This window comes from Mauremys mutica, chromosome 14 (assembly GCF_020497125.1).
Source record: "Mauremys mutica isolate MM-2020 ecotype Southern chromosome 14, ASM2049712v1, whole genome shotgun sequence".
Taxonomy (NCBI): Eukaryota; Metazoa; Chordata; order Testudines; family Geoemydidae; genus Mauremys; species Mauremys mutica.
In genome coordinates this window covers 6,519,590-6,536,557 of record NC_059085.1, presented here as the reverse complement: position 1 = coordinate 6,536,557, position 16,968 = coordinate 6,519,590, and the positions used below count along the sequence as shown (strand labels likewise).

At 58.7% G+C, this 16,968-nt stretch overlaps 1 protein-coding gene across 3 annotated transcripts in view; it reads left to right on the top strand.

The window, feature by feature from the left end:
* The window catches only part of RANBP10 (RAN binding protein 10), a 158,649-nt gene that overhangs the window by 86,207 nt on the left and 55,474 nt on the right, over positions 1–16,968 (top strand). The gene's annotated exons all lie outside the window — the stretch shown is intronic.

Below are 16,968 nucleotides of genomic sequence, written 5' to 3'. Positions count from 1 at the left end.
CGTGGAACCCTCATCCCTAGGACGATGCATCCCATGCCTTCCGGCCGACGGAGTCTCCTTCTGACTCTTTCCCTCAAAGGGCTCTTCCAAATCCTTCTCCACAGTAGTACCTGTGCAGAGAGCCTGAAAATGGTTGTGCACCTCTATCTGCATTGGGGGTACATAGGTTCTCCTCTTTCTTCCTCTGGAGGTCACATGCTGCCAATATTCTTCCCTGCTCTGCAGTCTCTGATTCTTCAGCACATTTTGCTTCCAGAACCAAACACTGACACTTCTATCCAGAAAATCTTCGTTTTCTCTGAGGCAAGCCAGGGTTGATACTTGGTTCTCTAGTCCTCTGACCTTCTCTTTCAATATGCAAACCAGCTTGCACTTCAAACAGACAAAGTCACTTCTGTCCTATGGGAGAAAGACAAACATGGCACATTCTGAGCAGGTCACAATAGCTGAGCATTCACTATCCATGTCTTCCTTCTGAGAGGCTCCTCAGATGTTGTATGTACTGCTCCCAGGAGCCTGAAAGGCAGAAACACTGTGCGAACTACCAGGAACACTCCCTCTGTTTGCCTGTCCTCTGTTTGCTGTCCTAGGCTGCCCCTTCTGTTGAATGTTTGGCTGTTCATTGATCCCGGTTGGGATGGCAGAGGGGAGAGCTAATGTTTGTCCTTACCTGGCAGTCCGGCTGTACAGATTGGATTACGTGGGTAGTCTTCTCTTTGCTTTCCTCTGTGCTGTGTCCTGTTGGCACCGCTTCCCTGTGTTCTGTATGTTCTAGTAAGTGAATACATCTCTGGATTTGCACCAAAAACATTTGGGCTCTGCGTCAGAGACCTTGCGCCACTTTATCTACAGAAACAGCCTGATAATGATAATGAGGCTCCTTTCTCAATGTCCCCAAACTCGGGAGGGGCGGGGGAGAAGAGATTTATGCTTTGCATTCAAGTTGGCGTTTCTGAAGTGCCTGCTGGCAGCAGCTCTGAGCATCTGACTAGAGTTGGTCATGCCGCTTTAAACAGCGTAATTCATTTCTCTTGAATAATATCCTCCTCCTTTGATTGTTAAACCAGCAGAGTAGCTGATTGGAAACTGGTTTTTCCTGCATTGGGCTCTTTTTTTGCCGTGCTACTTGTAACTTACAAACTTTGCCACCAGTTCATAGCCAGACAGAATCTTTTTCCCCCGTGGGACTGTTCAGACCCTTCTCTGAGTGAGTCACAGTAGGGGCCTGGCCTCTGTTACACCTGCCACAGTGAATCTTTCTCATTTCCTTCTTCTCCGTGCAGCCCAGGCCTCTCCCTCCTTTGCAGAGGCAGTGTAACGGGTCGGACTCACCCCCTGCGGCGCCTCCTGCTGGTGACTCCGGGAATTAACTCTGTTCCAGCACTGGAGCGCCCTCTGCAGGCTGGTGATCCACCTGTCTTCAGGCCCCCCGTGTCCCTCCCTGGACCCGGTGCTCTTTTACATGGGGTGCTGCCCCCTAGCAGTAACCCCTTTCTCTCTGGGTCTCCCCTCCTTGGGGAACTCCTACCCCCTAGCCCCACCTTGCCTCAGTATGTGGCTACTGTCAGTCATTGTCTAGCCCCACACTCTGGGACAGACTGCAGTATCAGCCTACTCATCACAGGCAAAGTTGGGTTTGGACCTGCTGCCTTGGCCTACCCCTGGGTTGCCCCCTGCAACCCCCAGTACCTGTTGGCCTATGGCTAGGCCGCAGCCTGGGGCTCTCTAGGCTGGAGCTTCCCAGCTCCTCAGCCTTCCCCAGCCCTGCTTCACTCAGGTACCTATCCTCAAGCTAAGCAGCCAGGCCCATCCCTCTCTGAAGGCAGAGAGAGACTGTCTGGGCTTCTGGCTTCCCTGGCCTTTTTATAAGGCCTGTGGCTCAGTTTGGGGTGTGGCCTCAGCTGCAGCCACTTCCCCAATCAGCCCAGGCTAGAGCAGCAGCTCTCAAGCCCTGCCAGGCCATTTTTAAACCCCTCAGGGCAGGAGCAGGGTCTCACCCTGCTACAGGGACCTCTCTGTGTCCCTGGGCTGCCCTGCTGGCTGGAGGGCTCCCCCTTCTCTGGCTGCCTTGCTAGCTGGAGCTCCTTCTCCCTTCCTGGGCTGCTGCTGCTGGCTGGAGTGCTTCTTCCCAGGACTGCTCCTGCTACAACTGCTGCTGAGCGGGTGAGTGAGGGGGGGCCTTGCTGGCCAGCCCCCACTCCCCCACCTCTGGAGGGAGAAGCCAGGACCCCACCACCACCACCACTACAGCTGCCACCTGTGGGGGGTCCTTCCTGCCTAGCCACTGGGGCTGCTAGAGAAGGAGCTGCTGCTACTGCTGCTGGAGCTCTGTTTGTCCTGGGGAGCTGCTGGAGCCTGGAGGAGGACTGAGAAGACCACCGGCTGCTGGGGAGCGCACAGGACTCTGAAGACCACTGTGGAGGGGGCCTTAAAGACTGAGTAACTCTTTAACTGTGCTCTAGTGGTGGGGGTTTAGACTGTGTTTGTGGGGGCACAGGGGGTGTGGCGTGGAGCCTGCCCCCTGGTCCATCTGTGTCCCCCCCCCTACCCCCACCACCACCGCTGCCCCCTCCACCACCCCTGCAGTCCCTTACCATCTGCCTCTGCTCCTGCCTCTGGGACCCAGCTGCTCGCCCGGCCTGCCACACCCTATTGCCACCGTTTGGGCTTCCAGCAGCAGCCAGCCAGCCAGCCATTGACTTTGCACAAGTGCTTGTGGGTGCACGCACCCCCCCCCTTCCCCGGACTGACCCCTTCCCCTCAGCAACAGGCCCCCTAGCTTTGCCCCTTGTTGCCTGCCCCATTTGCCCCTCGTAGCCTCCCTGCCCCACCCCCCCGCTTCAGTTTGTTTGCCTGCCTCGCCCACCTCCCTTTGCAGCTTTGTTTGTCCTGCCCCAGCCCTAAAGCCAGCCCCTTGGTCCCTCTGCCCCACTCCCAGCCTGGTTGCTACCTTCCCTCCGCGGCCCCTCACCCTGATTAGCCCCTCCCCTCATGCGCCCATAGCTCTATCAGTGCGCTTGTGCCTCTCCCCTGTTTAAGTTGCCCCTCTTGCACTGCACCCCCCCATTGCTCTTGTTTCCCCTCCCCTCCCCTAGTGCAGCTAGAGGAGCCGGAATTCGATCCTGTGTTGGTACCTGACACCCCCCCCCCCGAGTCCTTGGTAGTCCCCCTATCTGCCCCACCTGTTTTGGCACCCTCCTCCCCTGCCCACAGCCTAGCAGGGAGGAGTGGTTGACCTGTCCTTCCCCCCCCCGCCCCTTTCTCCGGTGTTCTCCCTCCCTCCCTACTCAGCATGGCGGGAGACGCGGTGGGTGGGACCCCTGGGACAACGCCTGTCCCCCCTCCCCCGCCTGCTCCCCCCGAAAACCCCCCAGTCTCGACCTCAACCGCCGCTGCCGGACCTCCTGCCACCGCTACCGCTGAGGCGCCGGCAGCGGCGACCGATGGGGTGCCCCCTGCTGCTGCCACGTCCCTCGCCCCTTCCGCCTCTGGGGGAGCCCCCCCAGCCGGCGGAAAGGGCCAGGGCAAAAAGAAGGGAAAGGGCCCCGCTAGGAAGACAAAGCCCTCCATGGCGGAGCCTGCCACCGCGGCCCTGCCACCGGCCGCGGCGTCCCTCCCCGCTGTCCCCTCCCCCAGCTCTGCGGGTGCCCCTCCCTTGGCCCCCAGAGCGTACGCCCAGGTGGCGGCGGCCCCCCCGCCTGCCGCTACGTCATCTGCCCCGACCGCCGCCTCCGGTACCATCTACAGCGGCCGGGGCCCCTTCCCCACCTTGACCCGGAAGCACGGCGTCCGTTGCCTCCTGGTGCCCGCCTCGCCCCACGTGGAGACCTACGTGCGGGCGTTGGCGAGGGTGGTGGGGCCCACGGCCATCGTGGCGGCCTCCAAAATGTACGGCAAGGCGGTCTTCTTCCTTGCCTCGGAGGCCGCCGCCCAGGAGGCGGTGGAGAAGGGCCTGGCGGTGGGGGGCGTGTTTGTCCCCCTGGAGCCGCTGGAGGACCTGGGGGTCCGTGTGGTCCTGACCTCCGTCCCTCCCTTCCTGCCTAATGTTGCCCTGTTGCCCGCCCTCTCTACTCTGGGGAAGCCCATCTCCGTGGTGAGCCCTCTCCCCTTGGGCTGCAAAGACCCCGCACTCCGTCACGTCCTCTCGTTCCGCCGGCAGGTGCAGCTTCAACTGCCGCCGGCGGCGCGTGGCGGAGAGGCGCTCGAGGGGTCTTTCCTGGTCCCCTATCAGGGGGCCCAGTACCGGGTGCACTACTCCACGGGGGAGGCCCGGTGTTACCTCTGCCAGGCGACGGGGCACGTTCGGAGGGACTGCCCCTTGGCCCGGCACGGGGGAGCGTCCGGGACCCCCGAGCCCCGGCAGAGCGCTGGCCCTGTCATCGCCGGCGCCCCCGGCCGCCCGGTGCCCAGAGCCGCCCCTCCTCCTCCCCAGCCCATCACTGCTCCCGCTCGGGCCTCAGGGGGCCGTCCTCCCGTGCGCCCAGACGAGCGGGAGAGCCCCGCCTCTGCTGCCTGCACTCTGGCGGGGCCTGTGGAGGAGGGTGCGGCAGGGGTACTGCCGGGCGTGGGAGAGGGCTCTCCCCAGGGGGACCCTTCCCTCCCTCCTGCTGTCCCCCCAGTGCCTCTCCGAGCCCCTGAACTGGCATCCTTGCCCCCCGACCCAACCCCTGTCGACCGGCCCAACGATGATGCCATGGAGGGCTGGACCCGGGTAGAGGGTAAGCGGGGCAAGCGGAAGGCTCGAGCTCCGCCCGTGCCACCTGAGGCGGAAGCCCCCCGTAAGACCAGAAAGGGGGCCGCAGACACGGAGCCTTCCGCCGTGCCCCAGGGGTTGACCCATCTGCCGATGACGGCTAGGGCAGACGTGGCAGCACCGGAAGGTACCACCATCCCTCCTCCGCAGTCCCTTCTTGCGGAGGCCTCCGATGAAGCCCCTCCTGTTTCCTTGCCCCCCGCAATACCCGAGGTGAGCGTCGCCTCGGGTGCGAGTGGGGAGGACCCCGGGGTGGTGGGAGGTGAGCTCCCCTCCATCTTCGCGGAGATCGAGGCCCTGGGTCTGACCCCGGTCACCCCGGGGGAGGACGACCCTCTGCCCACGGGCCTCGACTTAGCCGACCTCACCCCAGCTTCCCCTTCCCCGTGTTCCACCGACCCTCCCGCTGCGTCCGCTCCCGCCTCTGAGGGTCCCCTGGACTCCTCAGCCTGCCCGGCTGCAGACGGCACCCTGCTGCTGGCTGCCGAGCCTGCTGTGGCAACGGCCGGTGCCTCGTGGCAGGGAGATGGGCTACCGGGGGTGTCCCTCGGTAGTGCGGAGCAATCGGGTTCCTTCCCGGGTGGGGGCCCCTCTGAGGGTTCTGCATCTCTCTGCGCCGAGGCTGCTCTACCTGCCATTGAGCCTGAGCCCGGTGTCACTGGGGACCCCCTCCCTACCCCTCCAACTCCCGTACCTGGCCGCGAGGAGCCACTTACTGATGGTTCAGCTCCTGCGGCCCAGGGTCCCGTCTCTCTCCCTCCCCCCGCCCCTGCTCCTGACCCCAGCCCTGCCCCCTCCACCTCCCATGATGTCATTGCCGCCCCTGGGGCTGTCTCCTTCCCTTTCCTAGAGGATGACTCCCAGGGAGCGGCCTTTGAATTTCACAGTCCCGACCCACTCGGGGCTGTACTCTTCCCTCCGCCGCCCCCCACTGAGCCAGGGCCCGCCCCTTGCTTGCCCGTCCCGGTGGGCCACGGGGCTGCGCCAGAGGTCCCACCGGTGGACCCCCGGAGGCCAGTGACCCCGCCCCCCCATACGCTGCGGGAGGAGTTGCAGGAGTTCCTGGAGGACGTCCGGGGCTCCCGCAACAAGATCCCGCTTGCTCTCCAGCGCTGGGGGGACTTTCACAAGATCCTCCTGGCCACAAGGGCCCTCATGGGGGAGGGAAAGAGGACCGGGAAGCAGGGTGCCGCGGCTTACCATCGGGTGCGCAAATTCCGTGACTCCTTGCTCACCTTCGGGATGGGCCACGGTTTGTTGCGCGGCCCAACGGGGGCCGTGAGCGCCCCTGCCGACGAGGATCCCCCCCAGCCCTCCTCATGGCACTCGTCACCTTTGCCACACTGAACACCCGGGGCTGTAGGGTGGGCTTCCGCAGGAGCCAGGTGCTCTCCTTCCTTCGGGAGGGGGGGTACTCTGTGGTTTTCCTGCAGGAGACCCACACGGATCCGGCCGCCGAAGCTAGCTGGCGGCTGGAGTAGGGGGACGAGGTCTACTTCAGCCATCTCACAACCCGTCGGGCTGGAGTGGCTACCCTGTTCTCCCCCGACCTACGGCCTGAGGTGCTGGGGGTCGCCGAGGCTGTGCCGGGCCGCCTGCTGCACCTCCGGGTCCGCATGGAGGGGCTCGTGGTCAACCTCGTCAATGTCTATGCCCCGACATTGCCCCCGGAGCGGCTGCAGTTCTATCAGCAGGCGTCCGCCTTCCTCGGCTCCTTGGATCCTCGTGAGTGCCTGGTCCTGGGCGGGGACTTCAACACCGTCCTAGAGGAGCGGGACCGCTCGGGGACCGAGCAGAGCCCAGCCGCCGCGGACGTCCTCCGGGAGATTGTCACCCATCACTCCCTGGTGGACGTCTGGCGCGACCACCACCCGGACGATGCCTCCACGTTCACCTATGTCCGGGTGGAAGCCCATCGGTCGTGCCGCTCCCGGTTGGACCGCATCTATTTGTCACGGTTCCATCTCTCACGGGCCCAGTCCTCCAGCGTCCGGCCGGCCCCTTTTTCGGACCACCACCTCGCCACCGTGACGGCCTCTCTCTGTGCGGAGAGGCCGGGGCCGGCCTATTGGCACTTTAACAACAGCTTGCTGGAGGATGAGGGCTTCGTAGCGTCCTTCCGGGAGTTCTGGCTGGCCTGGCGAGGGCAGCGGCATGCCTTTCCCTCGGCGCGGCGGTGGTGGGATGTGGGGAAGGTGCGCGCCCGGCTCTTCTGCCGTGACTACACCCGGGGCGCCAGCCGACGGAGGGATGCGGTGATAGGGCAGTTGGAGCGGGAGGTCTTAGAGCTGGAGAGGCGTCTGGCCGCCAGCCCCGAGGATCCATCCCTTTGCGGGGCGTGCCGGGAGAAGCGGGAGGAGCTCCGGGTCCTCGAAGGCTATCGGGCCCGGGGCGCCTTTGTTCGATCCCGCATCCGCCTCCTTCGGGAGATGGATCGCGGCTCCCGCTTCTTCTATGCCCTGGAGAAAAGGAGGGGGGCCAAGAAGCACGTCACCTGCCTTCTGGCGGAGGACGGCTCCCCCCTCACGGATCCGGCGGAGATGTGTGAGAGGGCCCGGACCTTCTACGCGCGCCTTTTCTCCCCGGATCCGACCGATCCTGCCGCTTGCAGAGTGCTCTGGGACGGGCTCCCGACGGTCAGCGCAGGCGACCGAGACCGGCTAGAGCTGCCTCTCACTCTGGCCGAGTTCTCGGAAGCCCTCCGCCGCATGCCCACCAACAAGTCTCCGGGCATGGACGGGCTGACCGTGGAGTTCTACCGCGTGTTCTGGGACGTCCTCGGCCCGGACCTGGTCAGCGTCTGGGCCGAGTCCTTGCGGAGCGGGGTCCTCCCTCTCTCGTGCAGGCGAGCCGTGCTCGCCTTACTGCCGAAGAAGGGGGACCTCCGCGACTTACGGAATTGGCATCCCGTCTCGCTCCTCAGCACGGACTACAAGATCGTAGCCAAGGCCATCTCGCTGCGGCTGGGGGCCGTGCTGGAGGACGTGATCCACCCAGACCAGACCTACACTGTCCCGGGCCGTAGCATCTTCGACAACCTGTATCTGGTCCGGGATCTCTTGGAGCTTGGGTGCAGGGATGGTCTGTCGTTCGCCCTCCTGTCCCTGGATCAGGAGAAGGCATTCGACAGGGTGGACCACGGGTATCTCCTGGGCACTCTGCAGGCGTTAGGCTTCGGGTCCCAGTTTGTGGGTTTTCTCCAGGTGCTGTACGCTTCCGCAGAGTGTCTGGTCAGGCTCAACTGGACCCTGACCGAGCCGGTCAGCTTCGGGCGGGGAGTGCGGCAGGGGTGCCCCCTCTCGGGCCAGCTGTACGCCCTGGCAATCGAGCCCTTCCTCTGTCTCCTCCGCAGGAGGTTGACGGGGTTGGTGCTTTGGGAGCCGGAGCTGCGGCTGGTCCTGTCGGCGTACGCCGACGATGTGCTCCTCGTGGTCCAGGACCCGGGCGACTTGGCGCGGGTGGAGGCCTGCCAGGCTGTGTACTCAGCAGCCTCCTCCGCCCGGGTCAACTGGGTCAAGAGCTCTGGCCTGGTGGTCGGGGACGGGTGGCAGGCGAGCTCCCTCCCAACCGCGCTTCAGGCCATCCGGTGGAGCGCGGGTCCACTGCTCTATCTCGGCGTTTACCTTTCTGCCACGCATCCCTCTCCGCCGGAGAACTGGCAAGGTTTGCAGGGCAGGGTGGCGGAGCGGCTCCGGAAATGGACAGGACTCCTCCAGTGCCTTTCCCTCCGAGGGAGGGCACTGGTGCTCAATCAACTGGTCCTGTCCATGCTCTGGTACCGGCTCAACACCCTGGTCCCGGCCCCGGGGTTCCTGACCGAACTCCGGACGGTGGTTCTGGAGTTCTTTTGGCCAGGACTGCACTGGGTCCCTGCAGGGGTGCTCCACCTGCCCCTGGAGGAGGGAGGGCAGGGCCTGAAGTGCCTGCGCACTCAGGTCCACGTCTTCCGCCTCCAGGCACTGCAGAGGCTCCTTTATGGTGTGGGTAGTCCGGCATGGAGAGCTCTGGCACATGCCTTCCTACGCCGCTTCCGAGGGCTCCGATACGACCGGCAGCTCCTTTATCTCAACCCGAGGGGCCTTCCGCGAGACCTCTCCGGGCTGCCGGTCTTCTACCAGGACCTCCTCCGGACCTGGAAGCTGTTCTCTGCGACCAGGTCCGTGGCGGCCACCGAGGGGGCAGACCTCCTCGCGGAGCCCCTGCTACACAACCCTCAGCTCCGTGTGCAGGTGGCGGAGTCCCCCGCGGTGCGCCAGAGGTTGGTCCTGGCAGAAGCCACCAGGGTCGGAGACCTCCTGGACTACGACCGGGGAGACTGGCTGGATCCCCCGACGCTCGCTCGGCGTATGGGGCTCTCCAGACCTTGTACTCCCCGGCTCGTACTACAGGAGGTGAAGGCCGCTTTGCCGCCCGCTGCTCGGGCCTACCTCGACCGGGTCCTGCGTGAGGGCACGCCCCGCCCACCCCCCACCCCGAGCCCTCCAGACCTTTTCATCGGGCCCCTGCCCCGTGGACCCGACCGCCCCCCCCGCCCCTTCTCCGCCAGCCGGCTGCACGATCTGCAGCCGGTCCGTTTCCAAACCGCGCCAAGGAAGCAGCTCTACGCGCTCGTGCTCCACACCCTTCACTTCCTCACCCTCGTGTCCCGCCCCGACACCAAGTGGCGGGACCTCCTGCCACCTCTGGAGGGTGAGGAGCCCCGGTGGGCCAGCCTGTACTCCACCCTGGTCCCGAGGCCCGTCGGGGATATCAGTTGGCGGCTCCTCCACGGGGCCGTGAGTACGGGCGTGTACTTGGCGCGGTTTACCCCTGTCCCAGACACCTGCCCCTTCTGCGGCGTGAGGGAGACCCTGGCGCACATTTACATAGAGTGCGCCAGGCTGCAGCCCCTCTACCGGCTCCTCACTAATCTCCTATTGCGTTTCTGGCTGCACTTTTCCCCACACCTCCTTCTCCATGCACTCCCTATCCGTGGCCCCACGAAGTCGCGGGACCTCCTGGTCAACCTCCTCCTCGCCCTGGCAAAAATGGCCATGTACGCGACCAGGGAGAGGCGGTTGGCCAACGGAGACTCCTGCGACTGTGGGGCTTGTTTCCGATCCTTAGTCCGCTCACGTCTCCGGGCGGAGTTCCTCTGGGCGGCGTCCGCTGGCTCCCTTGACGCCTTCGAGGAGCAGTGGGCGCTGTCCGGGGTTCTCTGCTCGGTGTCACCGTCAGGCTCCCTTCTTATGACCCTTTGACCGCACTCCTGTCCCTGTTCTTTTATTAGTTGTCCCCCGCAATTAGTGGGTTTCTGAGGCTCTGTGGCACCTCCCCTTAGGCTGGGGGGGGTTCCGTTAGCATGGGGCGGGCTCGCCCGCCCCATTTCCTGGAAACCCAATAGATACAGGCAGAAAGTGCATTTCTCAGCTGAGTGTCATGTATGGCCCTTGTGAATTACTGCTGTGTCATTTATCTGCGATGTGTCTATGCTTGCTTAAATCCCAAGAGTATGTTAAGGTATGAGGCTACAGATAAAGGAATGATGAGCCAGAGAATCAGGGCAGGGAAACTGCCTGTGTGTTTTAAATGACACAAAATTCCCAATTCCTGGCTTGTAAAACAAACTATTCAAGCAGGAAAATCCTGCAGCCTGATCACCCCTGCACTCCTGTGCCGTGTCAGTTCCCCAGGCAGGATCAGATGCATTCATGTGGGGTTGGGTCACTTCAGTTCATTCTCATGCTGCTTATCTTGTCGAGGATGCTGTAGCATGGCTAGTTTGCAGGTGCAGAGGCGGTAGTGGTGTCCTGTGCTACAGTGAGTGGGGTAGAAAGGAAGAGAGGGAGATGCATGAAATTCAGGGACAAGAAAGAATCTGAAGGAGACAAGGGAAAGTGAGGGAGAGAGGTGGGAATGGCTAGAGAGGAGAAAGGAGCTGAAGGTCTCTTAGCCCATTGTTGCCTGAAAGTGTCTGGGAGGAAAGAAGAGGTCCTGCAAGAATGAAACAGAGTTATAGGAGGAGCTGTAGTAATTCTTATACTGAGGTTGTGTGACACTTCTCATTATAACTGATTGATGCCTTTGTGGAGAAGCTGGAAGCAGTCCTTTGAAATTTGGTGGGGAAGTAGTCCTGGAACTGCAGGAAGTGCCTTTTTCTTTGTCCCATTAAGTTTTGTTCTGGGGTGGCTGAGAGATCAGTAAGTGAAATAATAATTTCCCTTGTCTCACTTGCATTTGTCCGGGAACTTTTGGTAGTCTGCTGCAATACCGGAAGGCACAGACGTTCCAGAGTGCCCGCCCTGCTGCAGGAACTACCACGCGGGGAACACCTGGGAGCTGCCAGAGATGCTGTAGCAGCAAGAGTTGAAGGGGGAGCTGAGCAGGGCTCCCTGTTATGTTTTGGACCCAGGACATGGCAGCAACAGTCAGTCCCCATCTCTGGGGGCCCCACATGGGGTGGTAGCTCCCAGAGGGGTGGGAGGAGCGGCCTGGGCCAGGCTCCCCAGCATATGGTGCCAGCAGCTCATCCCCGCTCTGGGATAACAGCCCTTCCCTCACTGTCAGCTAATGCAATTAGTCCTGTAGCTCCGGTACTCAGAGATCAGTGCTGAAGGTTCAAGCATCAAACCCTGATGCTTGGTGTCAGGGGATTGCTACATTTTTTCCTGGTGGAACTCGTTTTCAAAAACTGCATTTAAAATGTCATTTAGGTTGCAAAGTCAAGCACTAGAAAGTGCCAGATTTAAATTTTCCCATGTAACCTTCATTCTGCCCCCAGTGCATTATGATAGTTATTTGGTCTTTCCACAGGACCCGTGTCATTCACTGCACAGGCTGGATGCACAAGCTGACCAAATTAAAGTTGCACAGACAACCATAAACCGAGTGTTTCCGAACTTTTGACTGCTTGGCTTTCTTTTAACAGTACTTCTGTGGGTATTCACTTTATACACACACAGCATGCCCTGTGCTCTCGCATTTATCTTCCTGTGCCAGAAGGCGTGAGAGAACTCAGAGCAAGTCATCTCCCAGCCCTCTGCCTAGTGTTTATCTCTGTTTGGAGTGAACACCTACCACATAGAACAGGGGTAGGCAAACTTTTTGGCCTGAGGGCCACCTCGGCGTTGCAAAACGGTATGGAGGGCTGGGTGGGGAAGGCTGTCTCTCCCCAAACAGCCTGGGCCCCACCCCCTGACTGCCCCCCTCAGAACCCCCGACCCATCCAACCCCCCTGCTCCTTGTCCCCTAACTGCCCCCGCCACTAACTGCCCCCTGGAACCCCACCCCCTATCCAACCACCCCGCTCCCTGTCCCCTAACTGCCCCGACCCCTGACAGGCCCCCAGGACTCCCACGCTTATCCAACCACCCCCCCCCCCGTTCCCTGTCCCCTGACCGCCCCCCCCGAACCTCTGCCCCATCCAGCCACTCCCTGTCCTCCGGGACCCCCTGCCCCTTATCCAACCCCCAGCCCCCTTACCATGCTGCTCATAGCAGCATGTCTGGCCACCGTGCCGCCTGGCCGGAGCCAGACACGCTGCTCTGCATCTGCTCAGAGCGCTGCCTGCGCGGCAGCATGGCTGTGGGGGAGGGGGGACAGCAGGGGAGGGACTCAAGGGCCGGGCAGGACGGTCCCGTGGGCCATAGTTTGCCCACCTCTGACATAGAACAATTCTGTGTTCTGACATAAGAACAGTCACATGGGGTCAGACCAAGGGTCTATCTAGCCCAGTATCCTGTCTTCCAACAGTGGCCAGTGCCAGGTGCTTCAGAGGGAATGAACAGAGCAGGATAATTATTGAGTGATCTGTCCCCTGTTGTCTAGTTCCAACATCTGGCAGTCAGAGGCTTAACCATCTTGGCTAATAGGTCCATCAGTGGCTATCTTCCATGAACTTTGCTAATTCTTTCTTGAACCCAGTTATACTTCTGGCCTTCACAACATTTCACAGTTATCTATAAGGCAGATCTGCACAACTCATAAAGCGGCGAGGGCCATATTACTCCAAAGAAAACAGCTGAGGGCCGAACCCGGCCCCGCCGAACCCCTCAAAACACAACCCCCCCCAGCGCTGCCCAGCCCCCCTGAAATACTCCACCCCACCCCCTGAAACAAACCCTCCTTCCCCACCAAAACAGCGGAATTTGAACCTTGAAAATATGTTATAGTGGGCCCCTAAGGTAGTATAATTAAGGTAAAAGAAATGTGTTTTTGCTAGTAGAATAAGATCTTCCCCCAACTTTGTAATCAATTGCCCTGTTGAGTGAATGAGGTGTGAATGAGGAAGGTGTGGAAGGCAGCACCTCCAGACAGCTGCAACCCTTGGAGAGGGGATGGGAGCCAGACCAGATCAGTAGAACAGGTCAGCCACTGACTCCTCACTCGCCTCCTCAGCCCCCCACCCCCTCGGTTCGCCTCCTCAGCCCCTGCCACTGCCCGCCCACTCGCCTCCTCAGCCCCCCAGCTCGCCTACTCACCCCCCCGCCACTGCCTGCCTGCCCCTTCAGCCCTCCTCCCTCACACGCCGCTTGCCAACTCACCCCCCCGTGGGCCGCACAGTGAGCCCACGTGGGCCGCATGTTGTGCAGGCCTGCTATAAGGGATGGCCCTGATTATCACCTCAAGAATTCTCTAATATGTCCATAAAGGTTGATTTAGGTCACTTAGGCTGCTGGTTGCTTAATCCTGGCAGCTCAGTGTCACAGCATGTAACACTCCAGAAAGCCTCAAGGGCAGAAATATCGTATCCCCAACTCTCCCACTGGTCTGTCTGTATCCATCTGTTGTCTCTTGTCTTATATTTACACAAGGAAAATTTGCCACTGGGGGGGCAGGACCTGTCTTTTTGCTCTCTCTGTACAGTACCCAGCACAATGGGGTTCAGGTCCAGGACTGGGGCTCCTGGGAGCTACAGTAATACTGGTAATAAATAACAATTAGCACTGTTTGAAATCTTCCATTGCCTCGTTGCAGGAAGTGCTCACTACCTAACCCATTTGCCCTCTGAGCCTCTGCCGTTCTATCTTGTGCACCTTTCCCAGAACCTGCCTCCAGTCTCCAGAGGATCCTTGGGCCCCAGAATGTCACTTTTGTGATGTGAAAGGTTTGTTTGCTACGAGCGGCTTCTGTCTCAGAAGCATTTGGAACAGCTTACTGCAAAATTTCTGGCTGAGGATCCAGCCCGGTCTTGTTAGGTTGAGGCTGTTGTTTTGGTTCAGGCTTTTCAACACTTGTTCTTCTCATGATGGTCGTGGTTCGGATTGTCATTCTCCTGCAGCAAAATTAGCCTCAGCCACCTTCTCCTTCCCCCATTACCTCCTGGGCAGCGGATGGCTACTCTCGAGGCTTTGCCCTTTTAAACGGGGTTACGCTCCAGCTAGGACCAAGTCTGGAGCAGGCTGTGTAGTCCAGCATCAGTGCTGTTACCCTGCCCCATGGAGGAGAGTGTGCAGACATGTCCCTTTCCCCTAGTGCAGAGGGTGGGAATGCGGAGTGGGGGCCGAGTGCCTCAGTCCTGACCGGCTGCAGAGCACTTCAGCTAGGGTGGTGTTTATCCTTGGGTGCTACAGGAGAGGAGGGAGGGAGAGTCTGAGTGATACTGTGGGGGCAGAGCACCCCAGGGCAGAATGCCCATGAAAACCAGATTCCAGCAAGCACAAGAAAATGGCATCCAATGCCGTGTCTCACTCCGAGAGCAACTGGGATGATTTACTGACCTTTGAAGTATTACATAAGCTACAGCTTCTTTAAATTGTGAAGAATTGGACCCATTTTTCATGCTTCACTGTGCTGCTTAGCTGGTCTGAGACACAAACCATAAATCCTCTTTGAGCTCACAGGGAGATAGGCCTTTGCTTGGGTGGGATGGTGCTTGGGTGGTACTCACAGAACCACGGGGGGGGCCTACCATGCTGAATTTTATTTTCCTGTTTCCCTTATGCTGCTTGTTAAAGAAACCCAACCTGAAAAGAGAGACCAAGATGTTGCCTGGCAGTCACTTTAGCTTTTAGCTGATGGCTAAGTCTCCTCTGCGGAGAGTAGTTCTGAGCAGCCCAGGCAAACTTTGCAGTGGCATTTTGCATTTCAAAACGCAAGGAACCAATTATGAAAATGGTTAGTGTTCTTTGACAGGCGCTAATTGGGTTTGCTGGCATTTTCGTCTTGTAATTAGAGCCATTTAAGCACTGTGCAGTGGGCAGCATTTGTGCCATGCACACCGTCCCGCCACCCCTCCTTCACATACAAACCTATTCCTGATGTATTGTGCATTCCTGCTGGCAGAAATGTACGCTGAGGCAACGCGGTTAAAGGGAACATTGACTGTGCTAAAGACATGAATCCTGAGCTCCACATGCCCATGCTACAGGCTATTTGGTGTCCCTGGTGTAAGGTTTGGCATCTGGCCATTGGTTTGGAGGCAGACACCTCAGTGCCAGGACCTGAGGCTGGGTCCTTGCAAGGTCCCTCTAGCAAGAATGTTTTCTCCTTGCTCTTTTAGAAACCCATGGTTGCACTTGTAGTGGGAAGAACCTTTTTTGAGCCTGGTCAGGTAATGAGTTGGCTGGAAGAGGTGCCTCTGCCCTTCCTCACATGCATGTTCGTGTCCCCTTCCAAGATGCTGTTAGGTCTCAAAATGTAATTGTAAACTGGGAATCGTCATCGAGCGGGTGTGTTTCTCGTGGGGTCTCGTGGGGATCGGTTCTTGGCCCTACGCTATTTAACATTTTTATCAGTGACCAGGAGGAAAACACAAAACCATCAAAGTTTGCAGATGTCACAAAAATTGGTGGAGAGGTAACTAATGAATAGGACAGGTCACTGATACAGAGCGATGTGGATCACTCAGTAAACTGGGCTCAAGCAAACAATGTTTTAATATGGCAAAATGTAAATGTATATACACCTGGGAACACAGAATGTAGGCCATACTTACAGCACCGGGGATTCTATCCTGGGAGGGAGTGACCCTGAAAAACATTTCAGGGTTGTGCTTTAGCCAAAAGGGCTAATGCAATCCTTGGATGCGTAAACGGGAATCGTGAGTATGAGCAGAGAGGTTATGATGTCTGTGTTTGGCACTGGTGTGACTGCTGCTGGAATCCTGTGTCCAGTTCAGATGTTCACAATTCCAGAAGGATGTTGACGTATTGGAGGGGATTCAGAGAAGAGCCACAAGAATGATTAAAGGATAGAAAACATATAGTGATAGACTCAAGGAGCTCAGTCTATTTAGTTTAACAAAGAGGTGGTTAAGGGATGACTCAATTACAGTCTGTAAGTACCTGCGTGGAGAACAAATATTTAATAGGCTCTATTATGATATAACACAATCCAGGGGCTGGAAGCTGAAGCTAGACAAATTCAGACTGGAAATAAGGTGTAAATTTCTAACAGAGTTATAAACCATTGGAGCAACTTACTAAGGGTTGTGGTGGATTCTCCATCACTGACAAGATGAGAGGTTTTTCTAACAGATCTGCTCTAGGAATAATTTGGGGGCAGGTCTCTGGCCTGTGCTATACAAGAGGTCAGACTATGATCACAATGGTCATTCCTGGCCTTAGAATCTCTGAATCTTTGCCCATTCTCCATCCACTAGGCTGCGTTTTGGAGGCTGCTCAGTGAGATTCTGCATCCGTTTAGCAGTACAGAGCAGTACTGACAAACCAGCTGAGCCTGGATGTTGATGAAGGAGTTTAACAGTTGGTGACCTGTTGCCTCAGCAGTAGAGCAGGCTGAAAATAAAAATCTCAGAAATTGAGCACTTGGCGAAAAAATCAAAACCTGAAATATTTTGGCTGAAAACTTGTGCCTCATGGGAGTTATAGTTCATGTGCATCACTGTCTAATTCTCCTCTGAAGGCCACCTGTCTGGTCGAACTACACCTCCTGTGACACTCCCTGGTGCCCCTCATGGTGGAGGCAGTGCATAATGGGAGACTGCCCCTGGAGGAGAATGGGACCATGAGGTACCCAAACTACAACTCACAGGAGGCAACTCAGTGGTATTTCAGAATTGGAATATTTTAGGGTTTGGACAAAAAAAATATTTTTTTGGATTTAGTAAAAAATCCAATTTTCTATTGAAAACCAATTTTGATGGAAAAATTTTGATCAGCCCTACTCAGTAGTTCTGTTACCACATAGAGACTTGGGTTTTGGTGCCAGGCTCCCTGACAGAGCTGATGGGGGCTCAGAGTACGGATGCAGCATGCTTAGCCATCCAGGCAGGC